We start from the raw sequence: 27,252 nt of genomic DNA, 5'->3' as shown, positions 1-27,252 counted from the left end.
CAAAAAAAAAAAAAAAAAAGTTTGAGGACTGCTGCTTTAGAGACATCTAGAGTAGAGCACAGCCTGAGGTTTCAGAAAAGATTTCGGAGATGAAAGGACAACAGGTGGTGGTGGGTAATAGAAATTAAACTACATTGGTGACATCCTTGCGATTCCTACACTGTCATCCACGTTTAAACCCCACGTGTCTATTGGGTCATTCCCAACTAAGTCATGGGATAAAAATGAAGAGATCTAATTTCATCACAGAAAGACTCTCGCTGCACTGACTGACTCTCCCCTCAGCAAAATGAGAATGTTTCTGTCCTACCCAAGCGCTTCTAGGATGATTCAGCAACCACAACAGAGAGGAACGGATGGACTAAAATGAAAAGGAAAACAAGGAGATGCCCAAGCCCTCTTCCTTTTTCTATCAGTCTAGTGGGCCCAATGATTTATTCATTTATTAAATTAATAGATAATAAATCAATGCCTATCATATACCAGATGGAAGAAACAGCAGGATACAAGAACAATGGGATCCCTGACATTATAGATCTTTCATTCGATCCTCCAAATAACCAAGAATTTGCCAGGAACTTGCCCCTACAGCCTGTAAAGAGTCTTGTGCATTTAAGTGGTAGGAGGGTCGGTATTGCCTGGAAAATTCCATTCAGCTGAACTTACGTGTATCTCACCTCACAGTTCCAGGGTCCCCGGTTGCCACCATAAATGGTAGCGGGAAGGTCCCTGCTCCCATGATAGGATGACACTCCACCTCCTACCTAGTTCACAGCTAGCTTCGTAAAGTCAGACTAGGTAGTCCTACCTTTGCCTTCTCAATTTAAATACATTTCAAATAAAATAGGGACTGTTCTAGAAGACCACTGAACACAACACTTGTCTATGCATGGCCTTAGAAAGAAATAGCTAGAAATAAATTTAGAAATCACCTAGCCCCATGCCTCCATTTTACAGATAAGAAAACAGAGAGCCAGGGTGGGAGTGCAGCTGGCTCAGCTAAGGAACCTGGTAGGTTGGACCCCAGATCTCATGATTCCTAAAGTAGCCCATTTTCACTGCTACCCCATCTTCCTCCCCCAGGCTGCAATGCAACTTAACTACCTTCTAAAAAGTTGTCTAGGCTGGGCGCAGTGGCTCACGCCTGTAATCCTAGCTCTCTGGGAGGCCGAGGCGGGCGGATTGCTCGAGGTCAGGAGTTCAAAACCAGCCTGAGGGGCCGGGCGCTGTGGCTCACGCCTGTAATCCTAGCTCTTGGGAGGCCGAGGCGGGCGGATTGCTCAAGGTCAGGAGTTCAAAACCAGCCTGAGCAAGAGCGAGACCCCGTCTCTACTATAAATAGAAAGAAATCAATTGGCCAACTGATATATATATAAAAAATTAGCCGGGCATGGTGGCACATGCCTGTAGTCCCAGCTACCAGGGAGGCTGAGGCAGAAGGATCGCTCGAGCCCAGGAGTTTGAGGTTGCTGTGAGCTAGGCTGACGCCACGGCACTCACTCTAGCCTGGGCAACAAAGCGAGACTCTGTCTCAAAAAAAAAAAAAAAAAAAAAAAAACCAGCCTGAGCAAGAGCCAGACCCCGTCTCTACTATAAATAGAAAGAAATTAATTGGCCAACTAATATATATACAAAAAATTAGCCGGGCATGGTGGCGCATGCCTGTAGTCCCAGCTACTTGGGAGGCTGAGGCAGGAGGATTGCTTGAGCCAGGAGTTGGAGGTTGCTGTGAGCTAGGCTGATGCCATGGCACTCACTGTAGCCTGGGCGACAAAGCGAGACTCTGTCTCAAAAAACAAAAAATAAAAATAAAAAGTTGTCTAACAACTCAAAGCTACATCTGATGCTCCTATTAAAATCCCAGACAGAATAATTATTAATGCTGCTAGCTCTGGTTCACACTCTGCTCTGGTTGGGGGTGCAGAAAATGATACCCCAAAATTAAGTCCCCGGATGCAATCTCAGAAGCAAAAGTTTGTCTCTCATCTTCTCCTGCCCTCCTGCCTCTCAGCCACTCTCTCCCCTGAGGCTAGCCGTAGAACCTAGAATCCCTCTTCCCCAAGAAGGGTCATAGAAACCAGAACCCCTTTTCTCGAAAGCCAGCCATAAGCTCTACAATTATTCTGTGTAAAAAGCTGGCCATAAAGAAATTATCTGACCAACCTTGTTTGACTGTAGTTCATAAGACTCCCATTCCAGAAAGGGTCCTGCCCCACACCCAGAAGGAAGGTATGCAAGCCCAGAGAGGCCAAGAAGATTCTAGACAGACAGGCCTTGCTGGGTTTCCCCACAAGGAAAATAAGGAGATGCTAGTCAGTCTATTAGCATTAGATCATACCCTTTTTGTCCAATTTTATTTCTACATGACTGCTCATACTTTGTTGAACCTAAACATAAAAATGAACAATTTCCCCCGTATCTTTGGGTCTTCATTCGGAAGGCTCCTGTGTATACACATTAAATAAATTTGCATGCCTTTTCACCTATTAATCAATCTGCCTCATGCCAGTGATTTTTCAGCAAAACTTTAGGGGACCAAGAGTCTTGGTCCCAATCCTATACTTTCTGCAACAGAAATAACTGTGCTTTATCAGGAAAACATTCTACAGCAGATGTCCCCAAACTACGGCCCACGGGCCACATGCAGGCCGCCTAGCACATTTATCCAGCCCTCCAGGTGATTTTGCCGCCGCTGCCTGTCCTGCTTAGCAGCCAGCTCGTCCCGGGCCCACAGTGCGCACTCTCCAACAGTCTGAGGGACAGCGAACTGGCCCCCTGTTTAAAAAGTTTGAGGACCCCTGACAGCAACCCTAAAAATGCAGGACAGTGGCCTGCAGCCAGCCAGCACAGCCACAAGCAGCCCCTCATCAAAGCCTAAGACACACACACAATGCATCCGGACTGTCCCAAATTCCGAATTCGAATGACAAATCGAGCTCTGCCTCCATCGTCAATGAAAGGTCTGTATAGATTTTTTTCACCGTGTAATTGCTTCTCAGGTGGCTTTTTTCCTGAGCACCACTGGTTTCTGAATAAAAATTTTAATGTCAAGGCAGCACTGTAATTTATTGTGCCTGTTCCTTTTGTATTTTGTAACAGCCAGTGCAATCTCTCTTCGGGTGAACGAGCTCATGTCTCAGTGATCTGCTGTGGCCTTCTGTGTCGTGTTTACGCGCTCTACCTTAATCAGCCCACAATTAGAAGGTGAAGGAAATGGCGAAGTTTACAAATAGAATTTGAAATGGAAGATGAGGCAGCCACAAATAGATGTGTCTGGAACTTTCAGCCTTGACCACTTTCATCTATCAGAAAAATAATAAGGGCACCAAAATAAACCATGCTAGTGGCAAAAAGGGAACACTTCTGTTTAGATCTGGGGAGGCCAGTTGCTAGCTGCTACTGTGAAATGTGGAATGCATAGGGACGGTTCATCCTCGCCTGGAAGGCAGAGGCGTGGTCTGCTAACAATAGCACTGCCTTCAGGGGAGGAAGATCACAGACAGGTGATCGATACAGGTGGATGCCTAAATTTTAAAGTTCTGTTCTGGTCCCTGCTACCTACCACCCGAACTTACAGATAAGCCAGAACTTTGCTGCCATGCACAACACACACGCGCACACACAAGATTCATCACTGGGTATCTTCTCTGCATTTGGAACCATGCTAGGTGTTGTGATATTAGATTTAAGGAAGGTAGACAAAGTCCCTGCCTTTGTGAAGCTAACATTCTGGGGAGCGAGCATTCAACGAATACGAAGATATGTAAATAAACAAAGAGAATTACAGATTGTGGTAAATGTTGCAAGGAAAACAATCAGGAGGATGGAACACAGAAATGGGCAGGGAGGTGAGGGAAGCCACTAATAAGCAGGGACAAACTTTGGAGGGTGAAATACTTGAGCTAAGACCTGAAGCATGAGGTTAAGCATGTGTAGCCGGCCATGAGCCCCCCTTCCTGTAAAATGCCAAAAGGGGTCCACTGTGCTTATGAAGTTCCTAGGACTATACTTGGCTATACTCCTAAAACTGTCCACCAGAGATCCTCTCTCCATGCACAGCTTCTCCCACTGAGATGCACTGCAACACAGAGCTAGATGGCACTTCCTATAAGCCAGGCAAGGTTCCTAAACGCTTCGGGTGTATTTGTACTTCTAATCCCCACGATAACTCTATGAGGTATTCATAAGTCAGTAGCCCCTCTTTATGGAAGAAGAAACTGAGGCACATAGAGTCTAAGTGATTTGCCCATGATCAGATATCTAATAAATGGGGTCCCCTGCTGGGGTCTGGGCTCTAAACCCTGCACCACGTGACCTCACACTACGTCGCAGCACCGTATAAAAAGCACAAGACCAGGCGAGGCAAGGTGGCTCACATCTGTCATCCTAGCGCTCTGGGAGGCCAAGGTGGGAGGATTGCCTGAAGTCAGGAGTTCAAAATCAGCCTGAGCAAGACCCTGTCTCTACTAAAAATAGAAAGAAATTAATTGACCAACTAAAATACATATATACAAAAAATTAGCCGGGCATGGTGGTGCATGCCTGTAGTCCCAGCTACTCGGGAGGCTGAGGCAGGAGGATTGCTTGAGCCCCGGAGATTGAGGCTACTGTGAGCTAGGCTGACGCCACAGCACTCTAGCCCGGCAACAAAGTGAGACTCTGTCTCAAAAAAAAAAAAAAAAAGCATAAAACCAGGAGTCAGACGAACACCTCTTACAAGCTAGCAATGTGGTCTTGAATAGGTCAGCCTATCTCGTACTTGGCTTGCTCATTCGTGAAGTCACCATGGTGGAAACCAGTCCAAATACCTCAAACATGATCACCAGCCTGTAAGCTCCTGGCAAAGCATAAATCCCTTTTCAATCATAAGGTAGCACCAACACTGTTATTTTCAGGCTACAGACCAGCACGAGCTCTCAAAAGCCTCAAGGAGGCCGGGCACGGAGGCTCACCTCAATAATCCTAGCACTCTGGGAGGCCGAGGCAGGAGGATGGCTCGAGGCCAGGAGTTTAAAACCAGCCTGAGCAAGAGCAAGACCCAGTCTCTACTAAAAATAGAAAGAAATTAGCTGGCCAACTAATATATATAGAAAAACGAATTAGCCAGGCATGGTGGTGCATGCCTGTAGTCCCAGCTACTTGGGAGGCTGAGGCAGGAGAATTGCTTGAGCCCAGGGGTTGGAGGTTGCTGTGAGCTGGGCTGACACCACGGCACTCTAGCCTGGGCAATGGAGCGAGACTCTGTCTCAAAAAAATAAATAAATAATTTTTTAAAAAAGAAAAAGCCTAGCCGGGCGCGGTGGCTCACGCCTGTAATCCTAGCTCTTGGGAGGCTGAGGCGGGCGGATTGCTCAAGGTCAGGAGTTCAAAACCAGCCTGAGCAAGAGCGAGACCCCGTCTCTACTATAAAAAATAGAAAGAAATTAATTGGCCAACTGATATATATATAAAAAAAAAAAAAATTAGCCGGGCATGGTGGCACATGCCTGTAGTCCCAGCTACTCGGGAGGCTGAGGCAGAAGGATCGCTCCAGCCCAGGAGTTTGAGGTTGCTGTGAGCGAGGCTGATGCCACGGCACTCACTCTAGCCTGGGCAACAAAGCGAGACTCTGTCTCAAAAAAAAAAAAAAAAGAAAGAAAAAGCCTCAAGGAGGCTTAGTAGAGGGTCATGGCAGTGCCCGGTAAGAATGGCTGTTTTACCCTGATTTCGAAGCCTGACACATATAGCACAAGAAGAGGAAACTACAGGCCAATATCCCAGATGAATATAGTTGCACAAATGCTCAGTAAAGTACTAGCAAAACGAATTCAACAGCACACTGAAAGGATCACACAGCACAATCAAGTGGGGTTATCCCTGGGACGCAGGGACAGTTCATTGATCTGAATCAATAAATGTGACACACCACATTAGCACAGTGAAAGACCCCAAGCAACGATCATCTCAATCGACGCAAAAAAACGTGCATTTGACAAAATGCAACATCCTTTCAAGATAAAAACTCTCAGCAATATAATTATAGAAGGAACTTACAATGAAGGCCACACACGAAACACTCGGAGCTCACGACATAAACAACAGGGAAAACCTGAAAGCTTTTCGTCTAAGACCCAGAACAAGGCCGGGCTGGCCTCTCTCACCACTGCTATTCCACATACTACCGGAGTCCTAGCCAGAGCAATTAGGCAAGAAAAATGATAAAAAGCCATCCAGGCCGGGCGCGGTGGCTCACGCCTGTCATCCTAGCACTCTGGGAAGCCAAGGCGGGCAGATCGCTCGAGATCAGGAGTTTGAGATCAACCTGAGCAAGAGCGAGACCCCGTCTCTACTATAAATAGGAACAAATTAATTGGCCAACTAATATATATAGAAAAAATCAGCCGGCATGGTGGCGCATGCCTGTAGTCCCAGCTACTCGGGAGGCTGAGGCAGGAGGATCGCTTGAGCCCAGGAGTTGGAGGTTGCTAGCCACGGCACTCACTCTAGCCTGGGCAATGAAGCGAGACTCTGTCTCAAAATAAATAAATAAATAAAAAGCCATCCAAATCAGAAGGGAAGAAGTAAAATTTATCTCCATACGCAGATAACATGATCAAGTATGTAGAAAATTCTCAGGAGTCCATAAAAGAACTGTTAGAACTAATAAATGAATTCAGTAAAGTTGCAGGATACAAAGTCAACATACAAAAACCAGCAGTGTTTCCATACTATTGCTAATATTACATATAGCAGGTGTCCTCAAACTACGTCCCGAGGGCCACATGCGTGCCGCCTAGCACATGTATCCGGCCCGCCGGGTGTTTTTGCCGCCGCTGCCTGTCCTGCTTGGCAGCTGACGCGTCCCGGGCCCACAGTGCGCACTCTCCAGAGGTCTGAGGGACAGTGAACTGGCCCCCCATTTAAAACGTTTGAGGACCCCTGACATACAGCATGCCATAATACACATCCTACATATAAGGCGCTCGTACCTGCTCACAGGGCTGCTTCCTGTCCACACCGGAGACTGAGGTCTGCAGGCCTGTTTCCCGGGGCACAGAAGAGCTTACCTGCCGGGTTCCCAGGCAAGCACGATGGCCCCTGGACCCCGGGTGACGCAGGGCTGGAGCCAGGTCACATTGCTGCTTTGGGGTCCGCAGTCAGACCCAGAGAGGCGGGCCTGCCGCCGGGGGCACAGGTGGACGTGGCCCCCAGCAGGCCCCGGGCGCAGCAGTCAGGACTGCTCTCGCAGGGCTTCTAAGAGGGACGGGAGCTGCGCCACAGGGCCACGTTCGGGGCCACGGCTGAGACCGAGGTCACCGGGCCTGTAACCTGGGGCACAGGTAGGTGTGACCGCACCCACGTCCCCTGACAGGTGAATCGAGTGACAAGACCCAGGCCAAACACGGCTGGAACCGAGTCCACGGGGGGATGACGCCACTTCCACGTCTGCACCAGGCCCGTGCTCAGCAAGGCTGCCCCTGGGCACAGGTCCGCCCTCCTCCTCTCCTCGGTCCTGGGCGCCACTGGGATTTCAAAAACCTCCCACCTGGATTCCAAAGCTGCCACCAAAGCACTTTTGTCCATAGATGGCTGCCAAATTATTGTTGTCCTGTGGGGACACGAGTTGAAGACGTCCTATTCCACCATCTCACTGATGACATTCCTCATTGTTTCTTTCTTCTAATTGATTATACAAATAATAATTATTTAAATATATAATTACAGAAATAATAAATAATAAACAATGAATATAAAATTCATGTTCATGCTTTTTTAGGCTTTTTATTAACTTCTTGCAGTAAATATTGAATTCATTTCTTCTTTCTTATTTAGTAAAATAGATATTTTGGGCTATGAATTTTCCACTCTGTTCAGCTTTGGCCACTTGCTATTACTTCTCATATGTGGGTTTTTCATTATCTGTATTTTCTAAATATTCAGCAAACGTGGTTTCTATTGTTCTCTTTTGGCCCAGGAATTGTCCAATAAAGATATTTATGATTTCCACTTGATAAAATTTCTGCTTATCTACTTGTGTTTCCATTTATTAATTATTTCTAAGCTTCTTAGAAAGTATTGCTCATTCCATTTCCACTCCAGAGACTTTTACTGAGAGTCTCTGTGGGTGGCTGGAAATAATGACCAGTATTTATACATCTTTCTTAGGGTACTTGATTACTTTAGAGAAAATAACAGTTGCGACTTCGTATTTCTGGAGAGCAAGGCATGGCTCATGCGGAAGGATGAAGGGGCATCCTTGCTATTTAATCAGAATTCTTAAAAACTGATAAGAAAACCCAAGTGAATCCTAAAGTAAACTATTAATAGTAAGTGAAATTCACTCTAAGCGCTAAGATGCTATTTAGGCATGTGAATATGATAACAGATCTGGATCCAAACTCCCAACTCTACCACAAGCCAGCTGTGTGACCTTGGGCAAGCTCTTTGCCCTCTCTGAACCCCAGCTTCCTCATCTCCCTGTGAAAGAGGCTGAAGCTTTGTCTTTGCAAACTCAGACCTCTCCAAGCCTAGAGCCTTCAAAAGACAGTGGGAAGGACTGTTTCCACCTCCCATTGTGTGAAGGGAAATGATACACCTGGATGACCCTGAAGGTCCCAGTCATCTTCCAAATTTCACAACTGTAAAAGATCATTCACTCATGGTCCTTTCAACTGCCTGAACAACTGTGCCTAGATTAAAAGAACTCATATCATATAAAAGAAAAAACGGGCCGGGTGAGGTGGTTCACGCCTGTAATCCTAGCACTCTGGGAGGCCGAGGCGGGTGGATAGCTCGAGGTCAGGAGTTCGAAACCACCCTGAGCAAGAGCAAGACCCCGTCTCTACTATAAATAGAAAGAAATTAATTGGCCAACTAACATATATAGAAAAAATTAGCCGGACATGGTGGCGCATGCCTGTAGTCCCAGCTACTCGGGAGGCTGAGGCAGGAGGATCGCTTGAGCCCAGGAGTTGGAGGTTGCTGTGAGCGAGGCTGATGCCACGGCACTCACTCTAGCCTGGGCAACAAAGCGAGACTCTGTTTCAAAAAAAAAAAAAAAAAAAAAAAAACACAGAGGTATTAAGTTCAAGTCCTAGCTCTAGCATTAACTTGCTCTGTCACCATAGATATTGTTCTCTATTAGACATTTTACTAGTCTGACCCTCATTTATCTCATTTTTAAAATGGATATAATACCACCCATCTCACAAAGCTTAAAAAGGATAATAAACAGAAAGCGCTTTATAAACTGTGAAGTGCCATAATGCATTAGTTCCCATCATTAAATACTCATGCAGCATCGATACAGCCAATGACTTGTGTGCTTTATAGGGTGTTAAATTTAATGGAATTGTTAAACCCACTGCCTTTCATTAAACAGGCAATCACAGGCAGTTCTAAACAGCAAAAGCAAGGGAATCGGCATTTTGCCTGAATTACCTGGGTGATCACAGCTAAATCACTGACGAGTAAAGAGGAGTAAGAGTTAAGTGTATCTTACGGCTTGGGAAGGACTTAATAACCTCACTACATCTTTTTCTTCCCCGTTATTTCATAACACTGAGGCTGAGAGAGAATTGCATCACACTATCTACTGAAAAGAAAATGAAACCATAGATTCACACCAGATTAGCACGTCAGCACAGGACAGAGGCCCCTGGTGACTAACATGTCAAATGAGTCTTCACACAAGGTGCTAATCATTTATTATTTAAGGGGGAAGGTAATAAACCAACTCTCTGGTGCTTTCTAGACTCTAAAGCTATATGAAGAGCCATCTTGTGACTCCCAGCCCACGGACGCCCGTGCATACAGGGAGTCTGTATAATCTGATTTCCCCATATCAGATTACAGACTCTGAGAAAATGGATTCAAATGACTTCTTCCTGCTGCAAAGAATGATCCGGTGTTTTTCTGAGCAAACCTCTGTACTTACTCCCTCCTTTTTAGCTCCTGAGAAAAACATCCATGGTCGGCTTGTTCTCTGCTCCAGGTTTCCCAGGGCCAAAGGCAAGCTAACTGGCAGGGCTGCACTCCTTTCTGGAGGCTCTGCAGAGAGAGCCGCGTCCAAGCTCACTCAGGTTGTGGGCAGAATCCAGTTCCATGTGGTTAGCAGCGGTCCCCAACCTTTTTGGCACCAGGGAGATATTTTTCCCATGGCCTGGGACAGGGGGGGAGGTTTGCAGATGGTTTGAGGATGCTTCAAGTGCATTACATTTAACTCTTTTTTTTGAGACAGGGTATTACTCTGTTGCCCTGGCTAAAGTGCCGTGGCATCAGCCTAGCTCACAGCAACCTCAAACTCCTGGGCTCAAGCGAGCCTCCTGCCTCAGCCTCCCGAGTAGCTGGGACTACAGGCATGCGCCACCATGCCTGGCTAATTTTTTCTATATATATTAGTTGGCCAATTAATTTCTTTCTATTTTTAGTAGAGACGGGGTCTCGCTCTTGCTCAGGCTGGTTTCGAACTCCTAACCTCGAGCCATCCTCCCGCTTCGGCCTCCCAGAGTGCTAGGATGACAGGTGTGAGCCGCCGCGCGCGGGCAAGTGCATTACATTTATTGTGCAGTCCGACCTCTCCACTGATGATGACCTGTGTTTGCAGCCGCTCCCCAGCGCTGGCCTCACCGCCGCAGCTCCACGCAGGCCATCAGGCACGCTCGCATGAGCACCAACCAAGGACAGGGGACAGCTCCACAGCTCATCCATCATAGCAAACTCCAACGCAAGCAAGCAGGGCATGGCTGACTGATGTCAACAAGTGTCACCTCCCCAGAGATTAAAGGGGGGACCACAACTCACACTGCTGGGCAGAGGTGAAGACAGCAGGACAGAGGCAACCCGAGAGGATCACCACACCTGCTTGAACGCCCCGTATGCAACTCAGGACCAGCACTCTTCTCCCTGGCATGCTCAGGGACTGATCTACCGGGACCCAGAAACAAGCCCACAAGCCAGGCCTAGCACCCCCAGGGCCCAATCAAGAGGCCAGATGAGAAGGAATCAGCAAAAGAACTCTGCAAATGTGAAAAGTCAGAGTGAAAGGACCCCCCGAAAAGGAAACAGCAGTTTTTTACCAATGGACACCAATCAAAACAAAAATACTGAAATGACAGATAAAGAATTCTAAATATGTCTGGGAGGCCGAGGCGGGAGGATCGCTCAAGGTCAGGAGTTTGAAACCAGCCTGAGCAAGAGCGAGACCCCGTCTCTACTATAAATAGAAAGAAATTAATTGGGCAACTGAAAGTATATAGAAAATATTAGCCAGGCATGGTGGTGCATGCCTGTAGTCCCAGCTACTAGGGAGGCTGAGGCAGGAGGATCGCTTGAGCCCAGGAGTTGGAGGTTGCTGTGAGCTAGGATGATGCCAAGGCACTCCAGCCAGGGTAACAGAGTGAGACTCTGTCTCAAAAAAAAGAATTCCAAATATGGATTATAAGGAAGCTCAACAAAATACAAAAGAAAATGGAAAACCAACAACAACAAACAAACAAATTAAAAAAAAAACACAAAAGCAATACAGGAAATGAATGAAAAATTCACTAAAGAAATCAAATTATTTTCAAAAATCAAATAGAACTTCTGGAAATGAAAAATCCATTCAAGGAAATACAAAACACAATGGAGAGTTTAAAGAATAGACTAGACCAGGCAGAAGAAAGAATCTCAAAGCTTGAAGATGACACCTTAAAATTAAACAAGTCAGTCAAAGATAAAGAACAGAGAAATAAGAGGAATGAACAAAACCTACATGAAATATGGGATTACATAAAGAGGCTTATGTAAGAATCATAAACATTTATGAAGGTGACGAAGAAAACATATAAGGGCTAGAAAAACTATTTGAAGAAATCATTGAGGAAAACTTCCCTGGTCTTGCTAGAAATGTAGATATCCAAGTATAAGAGGCTCAACAAACATCTGAGAGATTCATCACAAAGAGACAATCACCACAGCACATAGTCATCAGACTGGCCAAAGTTAACACAAAGGAGGAATTCCAAAAAGTCATAAGGTAAAAACATCAAGTAATACATATATTTGACAAAAATCAGAATATTTAAAGAACTCCTATAAATCAAGACTACAGAGGCCAGGCACAGTGGCTCGCACCTGTAATCCTAGCACTCTGGGAGGCCAAGACAAGAAGACTGCCTGAGTCCAGGAATTCAAGACCAGACTGAGCAAAAGTGAGACCCAATCTCTACAAAAATAGAAAAATTAGCCAAGCATGGTGGTATGCTCCTGTAGTCCCAGCTACTTGTGAGTCTGAAGCAGGAGGATCACTTGAGCCCAGGAGTGTGAGGTTGCAGTGAGCTAGGCTGATGCCACTGCACTCTACCCTTGATGACACAGCAAGACCCTGTCCCCCCCCAAAAAAATCATGAATGCAGAAAAAAATAATTGAACAGTCTCTTTACAAATAAAGATGTACAAATGGTCAATGAGCACATAAAAGATGTTTAACATCATTAGTCATTAGAAAAATGTAAATGAAAAACACAATGAGATACCACTATACACCCATTTGAACAGCTAAAATTTAAGACTGACAGTTTGTACATTGTACAAACACCTTGGAAAACTGTTGGCCAATTTCCTATAATGTTAAATACATACCCACCTTACAACCTAGCAATTTCACTTCTAGGTATATACCCACAAAAAGATTTATAAGAAATGTTCCTAGCAACTTTATTCATAAATGCCAAAACCTGGGGAGGGGAAATCTAAATTTTCATCAATAAGAGAATAGAAAAATATATTATGGCATAATTATATAGCAGAATACTATACGACAACAACAACAACAAAAAAAAAAACTACTGATACAAGGACAGGAATGACACTCAAAAGCATGTTGAATGAAGGAAGTCAGACAAAAAAGAAAACATTCTGTAAGATATCATTTATATGAAGTTCAAGAACAGGAGAAACTAATCTTTATTTGGGTGCCTCTGGGTGGGAGGGTTGTTTAGAAAGAGACATAAGCTATTATTTTGCAGTGTTAGAAATATTTTCCATCTTGACTGGGGCCCTGGTTACCTGGGCATATCATTTTTCAAAACTCATCAAACTGTATACTTAAGATCTGTGAATTTCCTGTGTGTCCATTAAACCCCAACAAAGATACACATTCATTTATCTATTAATTTTTAAAAGGATGCAGAGGGAAAAAAGAAATGCCATTTAAATCCTGAATTTCCATTTCTATGCTACTTTATAGCAAACACTTATAAACTTAAACCTTTATTAGCTCTTTTCGTAAATATCATTTTTAGCTTTGCATTACTCCCACACTTCATTAATATCAATTTGATTATTTTTTTTTTCCTTTTAGTGCTTAACAATCTTCTAGCTAAGCATCTTCTTCTGTGATGTGCATTAAGCAGGCACTGTACTGATTTGGAGAAAGGGAACATTCCTAACTCTGATTACACGGTGTAAAAATAAAGGTCCTGTTATTGACTCTGGAAACCAAGAGAACAAATTAAACATGGCTTAATAATGCAGTGGGGAAAGGTTGCAACAGTTAGAGCCTAATAAGGTGATCCATGAGGTTCATTAGCATGGAGTGAAGTTTATCAGAAAAGGTTTTCAAAACCTAATTAATTAAACCCCCATCACATAGATGCATTCGATTAATATGACTCCATTCTGAGTTTAAACATCAACATTAATTAACCCCATAATTGATACATTTCCCAGCCATATGAGGAATGGTCATCAAATGAATCAAAAAAGATCACAATATTAATGAAAATAAATTAGGTAGCAAATGTAAATGAGATGGTGTGATCCTTTGGTCCATCCTACTTTAAATTTATCTTTTTAAATGGACATTAGAAAAATATTGAGCGACAGTATATCGCAGAGAAAATAATTTTTAATTGGGAAATATGTATTCTTTTTCTCGTCTTTGCCCCTAACATAATGTATGAGTTCAGGAAGTTGCTTGCACTGTCTTGGCCTCCGTTTCCACATCTCTAAAAGTTCCTGAATCATAGCCTATCTTCAGATGCAAGACGTTTTGAAAGTGCAAATCTTTCTCTACTGGAAATCCAAAACTCTTTCTTTTAGAAATTTTTCTTCTCCTGAGAGGAGGAAAATTAATTGTTCTGCACAGTTAAGAGCTAGATGAAGGACAAAATGGCAGGATTTCTTTTTCCTCTTCATCACTAGAAATCTAACAACATGTTCTAGTCCCAGTTAAGCCATGAACAGGTTTAACTTGGGCAAATCCCTTAATCACTTGTAAACTCAGTTTTCTAATCTCTTAAAAGGGGACAATACTATTGCTACAGTATAACTTTCAAACAGTTAAAAATATGACACTCATGCAAATATAAAATGAATGTGTGTTTAAAATTTTATTCAACATATTAATTGGTGAGAAAGTCAGTAAGATGTTATGATTGGTTCAAAGGAGAATGTGAGGCACAGAAATATACGCAGGTAAAGGAATACCAGAATAAATTTGCTGATAGATGCAAAACTAGTTAATATCCTACAAGGCAATAAAGTGTAACAGTTGAGGTTATCTTTTTCTTCCACTTAGAAATCAACTGCATCTCCACCGGACAAAATTTACTTACATCCCTATAGAGAGGAGTTATTTACATTCCTCTCACACAAGAATCATTTGCAATGCTATTAGTTTTCACAAGTTAATTTCTATCCTTACAGAGTTGTAAAATAGCCTAGTCTGGGAGATAGCAAGACAAACTATTGCCCATGGGTCAAATCTAACCCACAGCCTATTTTTCTAGAGTCCACAAAGTAAGAATGGCTCTTACATTTTTAAAGAGATGTAAAAAGGAAAAAAAAAAAAAAAAAGGAAGAAGAAGAAGAAGAATCAACAGATATTAGATATGTCCTGCAAAGTGCAAAGCCTAAAATATTTACTATCTGGAGAAATTTTCTGACCTGTGGCCTAGTCCGTAGAGAGTCTATACCTCTGTAGACAGACTTAATCTGGAAAGGGTCTGCTGTACAATATGTGTACTGTAGTAAAAGAAAACCGTCATCCCTTCCCCCCCTTTCAAGTCTTAGATAATTTTTCTTGACGCAATCTTCCATGCTGACCTACTAGAACTGTTGTCATGAAGGTCAATTTTGTTGACAAAGCAGTTAGCAAACTCTAGAGAGCCGCACGTGTGCAAACGGTCACGCTGCCATAAGGAAAGTGCTGACGGTTTTTACAGGTAAATCCTTCAGGGTGTGGAAAGTTCATAGTGGCATCTGCCCGAGCTTGGCACTCCAAAGGTATTCAGAATCCTGGGGCTGCCTCCATTCGCCTCCATGACTTCTGCTACACCACGTCGCCTTCAATCCCATTATGGTTTTCTGTTTTTTTGTTTTTTATTAAATCTTTTTTTTTATTATTATTTTAGCATATTATGAGGGTACAAGTGTTAAGGTTACTTGTATTGCCCATGCCCCCTCCCCCCTCGAGTAAGAGCTTCAAGCATGTCCAGAAATTTTTCACTTTGTCCTTCAAGACTGCCTCATAGGGCCGGGCGCTGTGGCTCACGCCTGTAATCCTAGCTCTTGGGAGGCCGAGGCGGGCGGATTGCTCAAGGTCAGGAGTTCAAAACCAGCCTGAGCAAGAGCGAGACCCCGTCTCTACTATAAATAGAAAGAAATTAATTGGCCAACTGATATATATATAAAAAATTAGCCGGGCATGGTGGCGCATGCCTGTAGTCCCAGCTACTCGGGAGGCTGAGGCAGGAGGATCACTCGAGCCCAGGAGTTTGAGGTTGCTGTGAGCTCTGACGCCACGGCACTCACTCTAGCCTGGGCAACAAAGCGAGACTCTGTCTCAAAAAAAAAAAAAAAAAAAAAAAGACTGCCTCATAAATCACTGAGAATGTTGAACCTTTTACTGAGTTTTGACTTTCTGCTTTTTTTGAAGACTCAGCTGCTCTCACAGCGACAGCACTGTCCTCCCTCACGCACCCCAGTGACGACGCCATCGAGACCACTTGGAATACTAAATGCTTTCCACGCAGACCAAGACTTCCTAAAGCTATTGACATGTTTTCTAAAAAAAATCGAGGGTGATTAATAAAATGAAGCAACTTTTTCTGCTTGCCTGCTCCAAAATAAAACTCCTACTGATAATATATGAAAATCCATTCCAGCTTTATGGAATACGCCATTTATCTCCATTTAGTTTGTTCGCTAGTATCTGCTGACCTCCCACTGGGCACGAAACATTCTGCCACACATTCTAGCAGATAGAAAAATAAGAATAAGAAGATCCCATCCATGCACCTAAGAAACTTAAAATCCTTTTAGAGAAATATGAAACAACAATGCTGTTCTCACAACAAAAAAAAAAAGAAAAAGAGAAAAAAAAATAAAATAAAAAAAGAAATACAAAACATAAACTGCAAGGGAAAACTCAGTCAATTCAAAGTCCAAAGTATGGTGATATTCTTGCGTTCGGAATCAGAATAGTTCAAGTTCACAATCCCAAAAGTGGTCACGGGGATTTCCCGTTGTATAAGTATTTTTGCAAACATTGGTTACTACCATTAAAAATCAAGATATTGGCCGGGCGCTGTGGCTCACGCCTGTAATCCTAGCTCTTGGGAGGCCGAGGCGGGCGGATTGCTCAAGGTCAGGAGTTCAAAGCCAGCCTGAGCAAGAGCGAGACCCTGTCTCTACTATAAATAGAAAGAAATTAATTGGCCAACTGATATATATATATAAAAAATTAGCCGGGCATGGTGGCGCATGCCTGTAGTCCCAGCTACCCGGGAGGCTGAGGCAGAAGGATCACTCGAGCCCAGGAGTTTGAGGTTGCTGTGAGCTAGGCTGATGCCACGGCACTCACTCTAGCCTGGGCAACAAAGCGAGACTCTGTCTCAAAAAAAAAAAAAACAAAACAAAAACAAAAATCAAGATATTTCATATAAAACAGAGACTTACAGGTCTTGTTTAAATATCTGGGGAGCTGGCAGAACTGGACTCACATGAAGTTTCTGCATGGCAGCACTAACTAGATTCTTACCTTTGGAAGTATGGATTAGGGAATCCACATTGCAGCATCCCCTGGGAGCTGGCTGGAAATGCAGAATCTCAGGCCCTGCCAGAGACTCAAATCCCACAGCCAAGATGCCCACGTCACTCGCACGCACATTACAGTCTAAGGCAGGGGTCCTCAAACTTTTTAAACAGGGGGCCAGTTCACTGTCCCTCAGACCGTTGGAGAGAGCGGCGCATGTTCCACACATGCGCACCGCATGTTCCACGCATGCGCACTGCGGGCCTGGGACGCGTAGGCTGCTGAGCAGGACAGGCAGCGGCGGCAAAGACACCCGGAGGGCCAGATAAATATCCTCGGCGGGCCGCATGTGGCCCGCGGGCCGTAGTTTGAGGACGTCTGGTCTAAGGGGCCCTGAGCTAGACCAAGACCAGACCTTCAGATGGAAATGTGCTCTCTAGACTGGTACAGTCCCTGCCAGTCTGTCTTCCTTCACACCTGGTCTTCTTAACCAATCCTCTAATACTAACACACTCTTCCTACCGTCACTTCCCTAATCATTCCTCTTTGTTTTTTGTTTGTTTGTTTGTTTGTTTCGTTTTTTGTTTTTTTTTGAGACAGAGTCTCACTCTGTTGCCCAGGCTACAGTGCCATGGCATCAGCCTAGCTCACAGCAACCTCCAAATCCCGGGCTCAAGCCATCCTCCTGCCTCAGCCTCCCGAGTAGCTGGGACTACAGGCATGCGCCACCATGCCCGGCTAATTTTTTGCATATATATTTTTAGTTGGTCAATTAATTTCTTTCTATTTTTAGTAGAGATGGGGTCTTGCTCTTGCTCAGGCTGGTTTCTAACTCCTGACCTTGAGCGATCCTCCCGCCTCGGCCTCCCAGAGTGCTAGGATGACAGGCGTGAGCCACCGCACCCGGCCTCCTAATCATTCCTCTTGCCTCAGGTGCCCTTTCCTTAGGACAGCACACCTGACACACAGCAAGGGTTTGACAAGCGATTCATTCATTCATCCCTTCATTCATTCACATCTGAAAGCATGTATGCAGACTCAATGTGCATTCCTAATCTTGGGACTCTCCAATGTCACCGTTGTTTGCATCTGTACTCCTAGCACCCGGCACAGTGCCCGGCATAGAGCAGGCATTCTAGAAGGAAAGTATGAATGTAGGAGCAAATCAGCCAATGGGTAGTAGGAATGTCCGATAAAGCCAGAACTTCAAGTGGCAAATATTTATTACCCTCCAGGTACTATGCTGGGCCCTGGGGTAAAAGATAAATAAGACAGCATCTCTACTATCAAGGAGTTCCCAATATATCTGGAGAAGCTGATAAATAAGCCATGATTGCATCACAACAGAACTAGAATAGAAGTTTAACAATTATCGATTGCTTTAATAAGCCTGCATAACAAACAACCATAAAACCTCGGTGGCATGCGACATTTATTTCTGCACAAATGCATTCATGCATTTATGCATTTCTGCATTCATGCATTCACACATTCACACATTCATGCATTTATGCATTTCTGCATTCATGCATCGGGGTGGTCAGCCAGGTGGCTTTGCTGCTCTGGCTGGGCTTGACTGCGTATCTGGGAGCAGACTGGAGGGCAGATGTTGAAGGGCGTCTCGGCTGGAAGGAGTGGCTTGCCTCTGTCTCTCTCATGCTCCAACAGACCAGCCCGGGCACTTTCACGGTGATGGCAGAAGTATAATTTTTTTTTTTTACTAATGTTTACATTTTACTTTTCTAAGATAAAAAAATCATTTTCCCAAGGAAATAATACCATTTGCACGTGATTTTAAGGCCAGAGAGGCTACATCTGTCTTGCGCTTCGGGTTAGTTTTACAGCACGTGAACGGCCAGCCCTCCCTCTCTTTGCCCAGCAATACTTCCGGGCGACGCCTTTGCTCCAAACTCCAGGGCCGGCTGCAGACCCTCGTGAGACGATGCCAAAGTGCCGCCTGGCTGCCGCGCCGGGCTTCGTGAGACCAGCACCAGCTGGAACTGCGCCCCGAGGGCTCCTCCCCGGAATGTGGAGGGTGCCGTGATGTCATCGTGCCTCGACTAAGAACCAGCTTTTCAAGCCTTCCTTGGCATCATTTCTGCTGACCTCTCATTGCCCAAAGAAAGCCACATGCTGACTTCAGAAGCAAGGAGCAAGCAAAAGGAGCCCTCCTTGATGGCAGGAGTTTCAAAGTCGCATGGCAAAGGGCGCAGAGAGAGGAAAGGAGGAAGAACCAGGCCATTTTTGCAATGTACCATAACAGGCAAGAAAAAAGAAAAAAAAAAAGTGCTGTAGGCAGAAGCTTAAAATCAAAAATCTAAGCACAGGAAAGTGATTTGGGGAAGTTTTTCCATTCCACAATTCCAAGATCACTTTTTCTCAAAACTACCTAACCCAGAAAGACCACTGCCATTCAAAGCCATGATATAATATACAAAAATAACAAATAAAATTTACCGAGCTTTTTCAATGTACCAGGACTTGTGCTAGGCCCTCCACATGCACTAGCTCCTCTCCCCTTCCCCTAACAAGCCTGAGACGTGTATCATTACCCTGGTTACAGAGGAAGAAACTAAAGATAAGAGAAATTTGGAATTTGCTCAAGGCTGCACAGCCGGGATCAAGCACTCTCTTGCTGTCCTCACCACACCACATAAATTAAAGTTGTGCCCATACCTTGTCTTCCTTACTGAGAGAGTTCTATGTAATAGTTTTCACAGATAGATCATTTTTGGCCAAAGGTAGAGTCCAAAGAATTAAAATCTCAGTAAGTGAACCACACCAGGAGTAAATTACAGCACAGGTCAGCCATGAAATTGCAGTTGTGTATTTCTGGGGCCATTGTATGCTAACAGACAAGACCTATTTGTTTTCCTTTTCCTGCAGTATTGAATTTTGAAATTGATTCCTTGGTTCAAAAAGTTCTGATGCCATTTGTGTAATGTCAGTTGCAAAACAAATTCAAGTAGTCCTGAAGGAGCTAATAATCATGTGTCAACAAAAGATGAGGGCTGCGTTTTTCATTCTATGAATAATGCATTTTAATGAAACCACTTCACTCCTCACGTTTAAAAACTGTAGCCTAATCTTCCTTCCTACCACATTATTTTGTTCTGGGTGGTCATTTGCCGGCCTTCACTGGCAACTTCGAGATGCAGGGATGAGAAAAGTCAAACAGATATGAGCATTCAGGGTCACCTGGTGCTCATTCGCCATCGGAGAAAATTCTCCATCCTAAAAGATCAGATGCTCAGCTTGGCACAACCCATCTTCTTGCCCTGCTAAAATACACAATTTTCCATTTGTTCCAGGTGTTGGCTCCTATCGATGTCTGGCATGGGGTAAAAAGCCCAAAAACTAAAATGAAGTCTTGCCTCAGCAATCTTGTCAGAATTCTCCAGTGGAGCTTCTCAAATGGCCCACTTTTCAAAGTGACATAACAAGCAATGAGCCGTTTAGTGATTTACCTGGAAATACAAAGCCCAGGCTGTTTATCCTTAAGAATTTCCATAAGGTTAAAATAAAATAATATAAAAACAGCAAAGAGAGAAAAGAACTTTGCTCTTATGATCCACATCAAGGACGGCAAAAGACTTCAACCCAGTCTAAAGTCTCCAAGTAGTGGAGGGCGCTATGTGGAGAATGTTGATGTCACATCTGAACGCGATGGGGAAAGTGCGGCAATCAATTAGCAATGTCTGCCTTGTTACACAAAGGGGAGAGGCAGTCTGTGTGCTTTGCTGGCTTCGTGCTTCCAAAAGTCACAGATGTTTAAAAGTTCACCTAGAGTTATTCAGTATGTTTTACTGTGTGGAAGGACAATTTTATATGTATCTTTTAAAGCCCAGACTAATGGATGGCACTGAAGAATTAAGGTAGATGTCAGGGTCTTCCCACAGTGGGTCACCACTCAGCAAAGTGATCTCGGGCTTTTTTCCAGACAACCTCATAAAAAACCAATAACATACTTCCATATTTATTGTTCATGCCCAAGTTCTATAAAACTGGCTTTACACAATTGGACTTCTCTTTAAAAACAGTTGTTCTTTCCTATTCTCACCTTATCGTTGAGAAATTAAGTGTCATAAAATAACTACATAACCATGTCTTTCTGCAGCTCCACAATCAAATTAGTGGCTTTTTACTAAGCAAGAGGTCAGCCAACACTGAGAGCCGTGTTCGATAAAAGCACGACTCCAAAGACTGCATCAGATCATTAGGTAGAAATTAACTGCCTTTTGTGTCTGGTATCTCATTAAAGCCCAAAAATAATTGTTGTCCCTACTAGTTAGCACTTATTCCAGCATCTCCTCTCATCACCTTGCAGGGCCTGGGTAAGAGAAACAACCTTATTGATCACTGCCAGCAGAGACCTGGGAACAAACGGTGTTTTGTTCATTAAACGAAGGTAGGCATGCTTGATGAGGTGCTGGCCATTGGAACCAAACAGTTCTCGTTTTAACCAAAGTCTGTAAACAGGATGAAATCAGAAGCCTCCAATTTCTTTCTCTTTTCTCTCTTCTTTTCTATTCTTTCTTGTCCTGTTTTTGTTGTGTTTTCTTTCTTTCTTTCTTTCTTTCTTTCTTTCTTTCTTTCTTTCTTTCTTTCTTTCTTTCTTTCTTTCTTTCTTTCTTTCTTTCTTTCTTTCTTTTTTTGAGACAGTCTCGCTCTGTTGCCCAGGCTAGAGTGAGTGCTGTGGTGTCAGCCTCACTCACAGCAACCTCCAACTCCTGGGTTCAGACGATCCTCCTGCCTCAGCCTCCTGAGTAGCTGGGACTACAGGCATGCACGACCATGCCTGGCTAATTTTTTTTATATATGTATATATATATATTTAGTTAGCCAATTAATTTATTTGTATTTATAGTAGAGACGAGGTCTCATTCTTGCCCAGGCTGGTCTCGAATTCCTGACCTTGAGTAATCCACCTGCTTTGGCCTTCCAGAGTGCTAGGATTACAGGTATGAGCCACCGCGCCCGGCCTATTTTCTTTCTTTTTTACTCATCTTAACTCTCCTTGCCCTTTGTTTCCTTCCAGTTTTTCTTTCTTCCTTCCTTTCTTTCTGCTCTCTCTTTTTCACTTCTTTCCTTTAATCCTTTCCTTTCTCTTCCTCTTAACCTTCCCTCTTATCATTCTTTTTCCTTCTGTACCAAAACTACCCACTGCCCGCCATGCACACTCTGAGCTCCATATATACCGAGAGTCCTTTTGCACACGGTCACACGTGGTACACAATACTGTCGCCAGATCTTTTTCAGAGAGGGAATGCTGCTGCTGGTTGGGGAAGAGCTAGAGGAAGGAGGAAGAGGAAGAGGAAGCAGAGGACACAGTGGACTACTCAGCCTTGCCCCTAAGCATGTGGTAGCACCATGGCTAAAACAGCGCAAAAGAAAAGTCTGGTTTCCACAGTCCTAAAACTTTATCCAAAATTATATCATAAACTGTAGCACAAGGATGATTTAGAAGGAAAATAATTTTAATATTCTAGTTCATATTTTTATGGGATTTGGGGAAAATATTGTACCATATGTTGGCCTGATTAGTGGGTGAATCTTACCTTATGTAGCACCTTGAGCTACTCTCCTTGGAAAATAAACCAGTGGAGCTGGGCGTGGTGACACATGCCTGTAGTCCCAGCTATGGGGAGGCTGAGGCGGGAGGATGCCTTGAGCCCAGGAGTTGGAGGCTGCAGTGAGCTCTGAGCCAGCCACTGCACGCCAGCCTGGGCAACACAGCAAGACCACTTCTATGAAAATAAACAAACAAAGAAACAGAAAATTTTTCAAAGGAGAGAAAGAAAACCCAGCAGACAGAGGACTAAGAGGCTCATTCGGCCTTGGTTTCTAACCAGTGGTTGGTCATGGCTCAAAGCCTCCACGCAGAAAACTCACGGGAGCCCACACAACACATCAGCACCCGTTTCCGACAGATTCCTCTTTCGTCTTTTCCTGCTGAGTTCTCGGCCCCTGTAAGCCACATGTGACTTCCCTGAGAGAAAGATTAGGATAAAAATCTGAATCTTAGGCCGGGCACAGGGGTTCACGCCTGTCATCTGGGAGCACTCTGGGAGGCCAAGGCGGGAGGATGGCTCAAGGTGAGGAGTTTGAGACCAGCCTGAGCAAGAGCGGGACTCCGTCTCTACTAAAAAAAAAAATAGAAAGAAACTAATTGGCCAACTAATATATATAGAAAAACTTAGCTGGGGATGGTGGCACATGCCTGTAGTCCCAGCTACTCGGGAGACTGAGGCAGAAGAATCATTTGAGCCCAGGAGTTGGAGGTTGCTCTGAGCGAGGCTGAAGCCACGGCACTCACTCTAGCCCCGGCAACAGAGTGAGACTCTGTCTCAAAAAAATTAAAAAAAATAAAAGATCACCTTTATTAATATCAAGAGCTAGGCCGGGCGCTGTGGCTCACGCCTGTAATCCTAGCTCTTGGGAGGCCGAGGCGGGCGGATTGCTCAAGGTCAGGAGTTCAAAACCAGCCTGAGCAAGAGCGAGACCCCGTCTCTACTATAAATAGAAAGAAATCAATTGGCCAACTGATATATATATATAAAAAATTAGCCGGGCATGGTGGCGCATGCCTGTAGTCCCAGCTACTAGGGAGGCTGAGGCAGAAGGATCGCTCGAGCCCAGGAGTTTGAGGTTGCTGTGAATTAGGCTGACGCCATGGCACTCACTCTAGCCTGGACAACAAAGCGAGACTGTGTCTCAAAAAAAAAAAAAAAAAAAAAAATATCAAGAGCTTACCAGAAGATAAGATTTTTACATAAATTATCCCTTTCAATGTTGACAGCCATCTTCTGAGGTTAGAGCTCTTCCTCCCATTTAGCAGAAGTGGAAACTGAGGCCTAGATACGTGAGGTGGCCTACTCAGCCCACCCCAGGTCACACCGCCAGTAAGAGGCGGAACGGCTTGCTCGCTGTTCCCAGGGTGGGACCGTGTTTGGAGGTCGGGCCTCCAAGGCGGCATTGAGGTCAAGTGCAGCCCTAAGGGTGGGCCCTGCTCCAACTGCAGCGGCGTCTCTAGAAGAAGTGGCAGCCCAGGCAGATTAACAGTGTCTGGCTCCGTCTGCTAAAGTGAAACAGCACAGGCTCACACAACAGACATTGATTTTCTCACAGTGCGGAGGCTGGAAGTCCAAGGTCCTTGTGGCGGCAGGGCTGGTGTCTGGTGAGGGCTCTCCTTGGGCTGCAGACGGCCGCCCTCCTGCCGTGTGCTCACCCGGCCTGTCCTCCGCGCATGCACAGAGAGAGAGAGAGAGAGAGAGAGAGAGAGAGAGAGAGAGAGAGAGAGAGAGAGAGGGAGAGCGCTTTCTGGTGTCTCTTCTTCTTCTTATAAGGATCCTAAAACTGTAAGATCAGAATGCACCCTTATGAACTGACTTTTTTCTTCTTCTTCTTCTTCTTTTTTTTTTAAGAAAAAGTCTTGCTCTGTTGCCCGGGCTAGAGTGCCCTGGCATCAGCCTAGCTCACAGCAACCTCCAACTCCTGGGCTCAAGCGATCCTCCTGCCTCAGCCTCCCGGGTAGCTGGGACTACAGGCATGCGCCTCCATGCCCGGCTCATTTTTTTTTCTATATTTTTAGTTGGCCAATTAATTTCTTTCTATTTTTAGTAGAGACAGGGTCTCGCTCTTGCTCAGGCTGGTCTCGAACTCTTGAGCTCAAATGATCCTCCCACCTCAGCCTCCCAGAGTGCTACATGCATGAGCCACCATGCCCAGCCAATTACTTTCTGAAAGTCTTATATCCAAATATAGTCGTGTGGGGTTAGAGCTTCAAGAAACGGTCCACAGCAATCTCCCCATGGACTGTACGGATCGAAGAACACTACAGAACCTGTGGGACCCGAGCTGCAACTTAAAGAGTAAGGATGATTCTTGGAAAGAGAGGGAGGGCGTTCCAGTTTAGAAGAGTCCTTCCTCCAGCAGGGTGCCACAGTCAAACCTCTTTGAGGCCTTTCCTGCCCTGAACTGGGGCATGCAGCTGGGAGAGTATAAGGGCCGCGCATGTCAAAGAGGACACAAGTGCGTAAGATGTAAGAGAGACCAATTAACAGAGAAGAAACTTATGTCTTTAAACACCGTGCTTATCTAGATCAGGTGGAAACGCAGAGGTTTCTGGTTGTTTCTATTGCTCATAAATGTATTCAGTGAGAGAAAAAATATTTATAATAATCATTTTATGGAAATTCTAATCTTAGTGGGAGAGAGAGAAAAAGGGAAGGGGAGAGGTTGAGAAAGCTGAAGGTTCGTTTAGGCATTCACTTATTACATGCACAGAGCATCTGCTGTGTGCCAGGAGTTATTTTGGTTGTTGAGGAGACAGCCGTGCGGAAAGCAGCCAAAGCCCCCACCGTCGGTGAAGAAAGAGCGAGAATAAATAAACATGCAAATACGCAGCATGTCAGTTGTGCAGGGTGTCGTGAAGAGGAAAAGCGGAATAAGGAGGAGAGAGTACAAGGCTCCCCTTCATGAAGGGCGATCTTAGAAAGCGGAGACGGGAAGGAAGTCAGAGAACAAAGCACGCCCGGAGGCCTGGGGTTCCAGACAGAAGGAACAGCAGGTGCAAAGGCCCCAAGGTGAGGCTGACGGCAGCTTGTCGGAGGAGCAGCGTGTGGGGCAGAAGTCTAAGCGGGACCACGTGGTCTCCACCACCCTTGGGTTATTCCCGTAATTACCGTGTTTCCCCAAAAATAAGCCCTACCCATCAAATAAGCCCCGGCAGGATGTCTAAGCACTTGCGCCATAGAAGCCCCACCCCGAAAATCAGCCCTAGTGCCGGGCGTGGCTGCGCAGCATCTGCACAACCCGTGCGTGTCGTCGTGGAGCGGGAAAGAACACGAGCAGCCCTTCTCCTCCGCCCCGTGACAGCTCTAGTGCTCGGCAGGAGAGATCGGGGCCGGTGGCTCTAAAGGAAACAGAGTCGCAAGACATTCAGGATGGGATTCAGGGTTTGGAGAGTGAGGATGATGTTCCAGAAGAAGACGACTTCACTCTATTGGAATCAATGTAGATGGTTGTACCGTCCTTAAAAAAATAACACATCCCCTGAAAATAAGCCCTAGGGTGTCTTGTTGAGGAACAATAAACATAATACCCTGTCTTATTTTCGGGGAAACATGGCATGTAGGTTAAAGGAATTTTTAAGCTGTAATTAAGATTACTAATCAGGTAACCTTTAGTTAGCAATATTATCTACGTGGGCCTAACCTAGTCACTTGAGTCCTTTAAAAACAGAGAACTTCCTCTGCCTGGCAGCAAAAGGGGAAGTCCAAGAGATTCAAAGCATGAAAAGGCTCCAATGCACCCGTGCTGGCTGGAAGATGCAGGCCCCACATGGTAAGGAATGTGGGTGGCCCCCGAGACCCGAGAGTGGCCTTCAGCTGACAGCCAGCAAGCAATGGGGGGACCTCAGTCCTACAACCATAGGGAACGGAATCCCGCCAACAGCTTGACTGAATCCGGCAGTGGAGCTTCCCCCCACCCCACCGCCGAGCCCCCGAGATCCGAGCCCGGCCCAGCTACACCTTCATGTCAGCCTTGTCAGACCCCAAGCAGAGAATCTGCCTGTGCTTTCAACCTACAACACCGTGAGATAATAAAAAATGGGCATTGTTTTGAGATGGCATGCTTGTAGTGATTTATGCAGTAACAGAAGGCTAACAGGAAGAGCAGGAATAACCCCACAGGGCAGGAGTGGCGTGAGCAAGAGGGGCTGTTGAGCTGAAATCAGAGACAGCCAGAGGCCGGGTCATGCGGGCCTTCATGTGCCAGGGTGAGGCCACTGGGTTTTCGGCTGAATGAGTGGGAAGCCGCTGCGGGGTGTGAGCAGAGAAAACACAGGCTGTATTTGCTCCAGAGAGCTCAGCCCTGATGGATGAGCCGATAGCCAGAGAAAACAGACGCACTGATGGAGTTCCCGATGACCTCCAGAGGCACTGGTACATACTCGATTATAAAATATTCAGAAGGTGCCTGCAAAGCAGATGGAGGTGGAGAGATGGAGCATATCAAATGCAGCATTAAAGAAACGTTAGCAGCTTAGAGAGAAGAGCAAATCCATCACGAGAGGTCACATTAAGGCAGTCTGAAGTGCAATCGTGCAACTCCCACATTTGGTACAAAAAAAAAAAAAAGAACGCTTTGTGTAGAGTATCTGTGCTTTGCAGTCAGCCCGGGGAGTCCGGAAGCTTCCCCCATGCCATCCTGGCAAAAGGGGAACGTGTGATTAAACCTGGTGATTAGCA

This window comes from Microcebus murinus, chromosome 28, assembly GCF_040939455.1.
Source record: "Microcebus murinus isolate Inina chromosome 28, M.murinus_Inina_mat1.0, whole genome shotgun sequence".
Classification (NCBI taxonomy): Eukaryota; Metazoa; Chordata; class Mammalia; order Primates; family Cheirogaleidae; genus Microcebus; species Microcebus murinus.
The sequence above is the reverse complement of the archived record's forward strand: the minus strand, read 5'-3'. Positions refer to the sequence as shown.